Here is a 7,913-nt window from a genome sequence, read left to right as displayed (position 1 = left end):
TGATTAATTTTGATTTGTCACATTTTAATTCCTAATAATTCTCTTTTGAAATAAATGTCACTGCTGATCCAGTGTCAATTAATATACTAGTATCTAAACCACCAATTTCAACATTGACAAACCAACAGTTATTTGAAATAGCAGATAATCTATCAATTAAAGGCCTTTTTATTTGTTTATCAATATCAATTTTAAAAGGGACTGAACTCTCGGCCTCGAGTACAGTCTGTCCTATTTTAAATCATCTGATTGAGTGTTCTGTGGTTGTCTCTGGTTGTTAGCCCTTCTATTCCTATTGTAGTTATTGTTGTCCTGTCTTTTGTAAGGTGCTTCTGGGCAGTATTTACGTATGTCAGTATTTACGTATGTGACCTTCTTTTTGACATGTGTAACATATTGTAATTTTAATGTCTCTTTGGTCTTGTGTTATTGCTCTGATTGAAATCGGACTGTTGGCCTTGTGTAAAATTTGCCAGTGTTTGTTGAATAGCCTTAACGGTATCAGCAACACCAAAATACTTGGTTCAACATATGTATATTTGTTTGTCTCAAATGCATGTGTATTTTGTACTGTAAATATATTAACAGCTTCCTCCGGTTTTGGATTTGCGGTATTGTGAATTTTGAGTCCCTTTGAATGCTTCAAATTCTACGGCAAGCGATATTGCCTTATCTAGAGTGGAAGGGTGTGAAAACAGTACATGACGCTTTAATTCCGCATTATCTAACCCGGAAACATATAACTCAATAACCAGTGACTCATGCATGCTCATTGGAATTTGAGAATATGCATGACTGGCTAACCTCTTTAACGAGTACCCGTACTCGGCAACCGACTCATCTCGGCTCCTTCTGCGCGTTCTAAATTCACAACGAAAGGCTGTTTCGCGCTCATGAGGGCAAAAACGTTGCGTTAATTAAAGCAGATCTCAGCTTGTTGTAGTCTGACAACTCACTCTTGGTCAGTTCGCTTAGAACTCGCTGAGCATTTCCGCGGAGACAAATTGAGAGTTGTGCTGCTTTTTCTTGATCAGTCCAATCATTTCACATAGCGACCTGCTCAACATGACAGATATAGTCGGGCCATTCAACGTTTACCCCGTTTTATGTGTCGGGATCCTTTTCTTTTCGTTTGTATCTACTAGACCAAGAGCCAGGTAGTGTTGAAAGATGTACAGGGGACTGTTCCCTCTTGTCTAGTTTTTCCTTTAAATAATGTGTATACTCCCTATGTTTATTAGCTTGAAATTCCGTGTCAGTTGTGTAACCTGTTTGAATAGGACTGTAATTTTTATTGTGAGTTGTTTCATTACTATATCTAGTCTGATCAAAATATCAATTATCATTTGCGTGTTGATAATTTTGTCTGGTTTGTGTTCATGGTGTTTGATCTCTATAATTCAGAGCCGTATTGCCCTGGTCCCTTGAAAATAATTGTCTATTTATACCTGGTGTTTGATTATTTGTTTTTGTCATTGAGTTATAGTTGCTACTCATTTTGTTTCTACCTTGGTACATAGTGTTTGGTTGATATTCAGGTACCTCATATTCAGGACCATGTACATTATGTTTGGCCTTTTGCACTTGTAATTTCTTGTGTTTTATTTGTGATGTTTTTTGTGTATTGTTTTCGTTAGGTTAAAAAAAAACAATTTTCTCATTACTGCTGACAGTTTGTGTTCTTAATTCAGATGAATATTCATCAGGTATTTGTACTTTCTTTTTATTTGCATTGTTCATAAAACAAACGTTCTTGTGTGTTGAAAGAATGTTCTTTCATTTCATCCATATTTGGATCATTTGTATATAGTTTTCTGTTTTCACGTTCCCCAATGGAGCCTCCGTAATTTGATGATGTCACGTGATAAGGGTTAAATACTGAATGAACGACGCCATTTCCAACGTGTGGTGGACATGTTTGACTTGAAAAGTTGGCATATGTGTCGTTGTGTACGGACACATTTGCCTGTTTAGAATACTCATCATCATAATTATGTGTATGAAATGTTTGTCTATCAATTTCACTATTCTGTGGTTTCTGTTTGAAAAGACGGCGTGGCAAGGAATGTTTCATGTTGACGAAATGTGGGTTCAGAATTTGTGATTTCACGACAATGGAATGACTTTTGTGTACCGTCATTCTTATTGAGAATGCTTATCGGAGTCTATAATAAACTGACGATCGTTAAAGTATATATGTTTTATAACTTGCTGTTTACATATTTTTTTTATAGTTCACATTTACAATACATTGCAATAAAATATAAATATTCAGAATACGATGGTCAAGTTTACGATTTAGTCCTTACCTGGTTAGTAAGATATAATGTTTTAGATAAAGTGTAGAATATGATAAAGTCAACTATGAACTACCGTTCTAATCCAAAAAGTGCACTCCCCCAAACCCTAGAGCTTACGTATTGCTATCCCCAAAATGACGTCATAGCTTCGGCCGGGCTACCGGGACACCGGAAGTTGCCCGGTAGGGGAAAAGAAAATGGCCGGAACTACAAGAATTATGAATAAACGGAGATAGAATAAAAGAAAAGAAAGTTAACCAAACCCCTGAAATATTTAAGGACTAACTGTAAAATGACTACCGTCACACATTAAAGAAAGAAGCGAGTAACGTTTATAAGTTTATATAACTATATGATTTTTGACAATGTTATACTTTGAATTAATTCAGTAATTTCAAAGTTTTCAGGGGACAGGCCTCAAAGAGACATAAAGGAAATATTTCAATTCCTCGTTTCAAATTATAAATTTGATACGAGGAAGACGCTACCTAGAATACCAACTAACCCAACCATTAAATCACTGTATTCCTACATATAGTTGTTGTTTAAGTATAAAAAAGAAGATGTGGTATGATTGCCAATGAGACAACTGTCCACAAGAGACCAAAAAGACAGACATTAACTACTATAGATCACCATACGGCCTTCAACAATGAGCAAAGCCCATACCGCATAATCAGCTATAAAAGGCCCCGATATGAAAATGTAGAACAATTCAAACGAGAAAACTAACGGCCTTATTTATATAAAAAATGAACGAAAAACAAATATGTAACACATAAACAAACGACAACCACTGAATTACAGGCTCCTGACTTGGGACAGGCACATACATAAATAATGTGGAGGGGTTAAACACTACGAAATAAAATTTGTTTAGTACATATTAAAATTAACACTGAGAGTAGAAATTATAAAGTGAATCGTTTGTTGCTTCAGATGGTCGCGCTTGTAACAATTCGCACATCTTGCTGGACTCTTTAAAATTGAAGTTGATGCATTTAGAATCTTGGTGGCATCTTGCAGCACATTCAACAACATGGTGTCCAACAATATAACTCAGCAGGACAGGTCCACCTTGTTTACCGGAAGCTTTTGTGTACTCCGCGGTGTTTCCTAAAACAAAAAGTAAATTTGTGTTGATAACAAAATCAATTGAACTGCCACCAGTTCATATACTCATTAACAACATATTTAGAACTAGTGCTCAGAACATATCGATATACAGTTACTAGAATATTGAATCAAAGCATACCTTTTGAAATCACATATAACATTCTGGAATTTTGCAGGTCAATACATGTATATAGATATAAGAAGATGTGAAAAAATTCCAATGAGACAATTCTCCATCCAATCATAATTTGTAAAGTAAACCGTTATAGGTCGACGTATGGCATCAACACGGATCAGTGGCTCGCACCGAACAACAAGCTATAAAGGGCCATCAAAAATTACTATTGTAAGACCATTAAAACAAGATAACCAACGGTCTAATCTATATAAAATATGAGAAACGGAAAACATTTATGAACCACATAAACAATGACAACCACTGAACATCAGGTTTCTGACATAAGATGGTTGCAAATAAATGCAGTGGATTTAAACTTTTAAATATCTACAGTATACACTTGATGTTGACAACGTGAATATCACGTGAAATTTTATGTTCAAATCACATGTGAATAAAATCTCCTGTGTAAATCAGTACTCCAGTTTTAACATGAACATATGCATAAAGTTATATATATCGAAACTTGCTGTTTAAAATTTTTAAAAATTGTTTTACAACAGAAATTTATACCCCTCATGTATGATAGTTCTGTTTTTGTAATGCATTAATCTTAACGTTTTGCTCATTTCGGATTTTAACAGCTACTCAACATTTTAATTAGGTTCTGCACTTGAACTTCGTTTGGCTTCCACACGTGGAGCAAACCTGTTTACCTATACGGAGTATACTGTTGTTTATTTCCTGTTTTGGTTGTTTAGTAGAACACACATTTGTGTGATGTTTTAGTCATTCCTAAATGTTTTGTATGTTTTGATATTTTTATTGAGAGAGGACACTTTATGACGTGTGTCTAACCCATTGTGTTTTCATTGCCAATAGTATGTGTTCTGTTGTTTCGTTGTTTTCCTCTTATATTTGATATTTACAGTTTATTTGTTTTCTCTCAATCGATTTATGACTTTCGAACAGCGGTATACTACTGTTGCCTTTATTCAACCGAATTAAGAAAAAAAAATCAAAACTTCTCAACCGAACACCTTTTACATGTACCTGTAGGATAGTGTACAATAAAGCTGCCTTCTTTCTCACTGCTCAGAAAAAGTCCAGCAATGGCCAACGGCTCTGGATCAGACCAGATTAACAATCTACTAGAAGTGTTCCGAACGCTTAGTCCACGACCGAGCTCAATAATACCGTCTCTCCAGCTGATCCAGAATGCTCGATATTGAGTACTTTCCAACAGGTCATCTAAATATAAACACATGTTCATATATTCTTTGATCACATTTAATTATACAATAACTAACAACAGACCAAAAGGTCAGGTTTCGTAATAAGTACAAATCAATCTAAAATTTCCGGGAATGTACAATTCATACATTGATTCTATCCTGCAACTGATTTCTGTACTTGTTTGACATTTTAACTATTTCGATATGAGCGTCACTGATGAGTCTTATGCAGACGAAACGTGCGTCTGGCGTACTAAATTATAATCCTGGTATCTTTGATAACTATTCTGCCACTTATTAAATATGAAATCGACATGGTTTTCGGTCAGTTTACAGTAAATTGGATATGTCAATTTTAGTCATGGTCATATAGTACTTCAAATTTCACAAACAAATAGCAATATGCTTATACATAAAAGGTGTACATATATTTTAGTTTAGCAGTGACCTTAAGGATGAAACCTTTTTGTTAGAAATAGGCAACCCCACAGCGCAAATGTGTAGGGAGACAATGGCAAAAATGTGCATAAAAGATAGTGTAAATATGAATCGATGTTCTACATTATCAAACGAATCGAAAGTAAATTAGCAACAAGTTTTCAATAAACAATAATAGTATGAGATATATTTATTTATTGATTATACATCATGGAATCCATAATAAATGTAAAGACAAGCACATAGGACTTTGTTTAGTATATATATATATGCATTTATAGTTTTACTTGTTTCATTATCATAGTTATTACAATGAACTCGTTTCGTATGACTTAATTCAAATGTTAGTATACAGTATTTGCTCATTGAATATAATTTGCAATAAAACAATGCATCATATATTTTACTTGTTTTCTTTTATTGAATTATTATTTTTAGTTAAACACACATTTGTGAAGAAAGCACAAACAATCTACGAAACATTTCCTTTAATATGTCTCAAAATACCTACTTACAATTTCTATATTTTTCTTTAAATTTGGTATTGTTGATACATACATCAACTTCGTACTTTATTTGGCCTTTTTAACTTTTTTGGATTCGAGCGTCACTGATGAGTCTTTTGTAGACGAAACGCGCGTCTTGCGTATATACAAAATTTAGTCCTGGTATCTATGATGAGTTTATTTTCATTTCAATAAACAGATGTAAGGTACTAGTTGACTACGATGACTTCCCTCTTTTGGCATGCTCCTTGTTTTCGTCTTATTTCATATCAAGCTTTTCACATTTTTATACCACGGATTTCAATTATTTTTACCAATTTCAGACTTTTAAATGTATGTGTGTAAGCCTGTGCAAATCTATAACTCCTATAAAAATAATTTCGCAAACAACAATTTAAAACCAATGGTTCTTTTTAAAATATATTGCTGACATCAGAGATATGTGGATAGGTTACAAGGAGAACAATATCCACCTTGGAGGAAAGGATGAGACGGTCAGAACTATTGGCCAACATTCGTCTTTTAGTAATTGACAGACTGGGATAGGGCGGTATAATTTCAAATTATGATACACAGTTTGCTATCTTGCTAACATTTACCTAGTTGATATATTTCATGGCATAAACTATATTTATATCTTGTTCTGCTATTCCGAATACTATTTTAGGATTTGGTACATCACCTGATCGTATTGAAATAAAATAAACATGCCTATTCTATCCCCTTCTACCAAAATGTCATCACTCGGTATTCCTCGCCGGATATCACAACGATCATTTTCGCCAGTCCCTATGCCTATCTGGTATCCTATTCCGGTGGTTCCATTATCTGTCACCAATTCCACCCATGCATTGTCGGAGGCTCTAACCTCGAATTTTAAGGAGTAATCGGCTATGGGTTTAATACAATATTCCAATAATTCAATCCTTCCATATCCTTCTGGAGTAGTTATGATAACGTGTTTAACTTTCGTAGATGCTGTAGAGTATAGATGCATGTTTTAATTTTATTGGTAAATGTAATTTTGATTACTCTTTTAGGAGAAAGTTTATTGATGACATTGTTGACACTTTACAATATTCTTTTGTACATTCTGTAATTTTGAACGTTTTGGTCCATATTCATTTTTATATAAGGTAGATTTACCATATACCATCATTTTTAACGTTTTGGTCAATATTCATGTTTATATAAGGTAGATTATACCATCATTTTGAACGTTTTGGTCCATATTCATGTTCATATAAGGTAGATTATACCACCATTTTGAACGTTTTGGTCCATATTCATGTTTATATAAGGTAGATTTACCATACACCATCATTTTGAACGTTTTGGTCAATATTCATGTTTATATAAGGTAGATTATACCACCATTTTGAACGTTTTGGTCCATATTTATGTTTATATAAGGTAGATTTACCATATACCATCATTTTGAACGTTTTGGTCCATATTCATGTTGATATAAGGTAGATTTACCATATACCATCATTTTGAACGTTTTGGTTCATATTCATGTTTATATAAGGTAGATTATACCATCATTTTGAACGTTTTGGTCTATATTTATGTTTATATGAGGTAGCTTTATAGATTATACCATCATTTTGAACGTTTTGGTCCATATTCATGTTTATATAAGGTAGATTATACCACCATTTTGAACGTTTTGGTCCATATTCATGTTTATATAAGGTAGATTTACCATATACCATCATTTTGAACGTTTTGGTCCATATTCATGTTGATATAAGGTAGATTTACCATATACCATCCTTTTGAACGTTTTGGTTCATATTCATGTTTATATAAGGTAGATTATACCATCATTTTGAACGTTTTGGTCTATATTTATGTTTATATAAGGTAGCTTTATAGATTATACCATCATTTTGAACGTTTTGGTCCATATTCATGTTTATATAAGGTAGATTATACCATCATTTTGAACGGCACCACACTATATCTCAGTCTAGTTATATGCCTTAATCTGCAAATTTTGAAACGGATTTGAAATTCATGTGTAAGACTTTTATTGGTATAAAAAATATAAGTGAGTTTTTGAACTTTTCAAAAAGTTTTGAAACAAATACCAAATAATTGTGACTTTTAGAATCTGTCTTTCAACAAAGCCATTAAAAGTGAAATAACTCTTAAAATAAAATTTTACTCAAAATTGTACTGATTTTTTTTTTAT

Source organism: Mytilus edulis, chromosome 11, assembly GCF_963676685.1.
Source record: "Mytilus edulis chromosome 11, xbMytEdul2.2, whole genome shotgun sequence".
Classification (NCBI taxonomy): domain Eukaryota; kingdom Metazoa; phylum Mollusca; class Bivalvia; order Mytilida; family Mytilidae; genus Mytilus; species Mytilus edulis.
The sequence above is the reverse complement of the archived record's forward strand: the minus strand, read 5'-3'. Positions refer to the sequence as shown.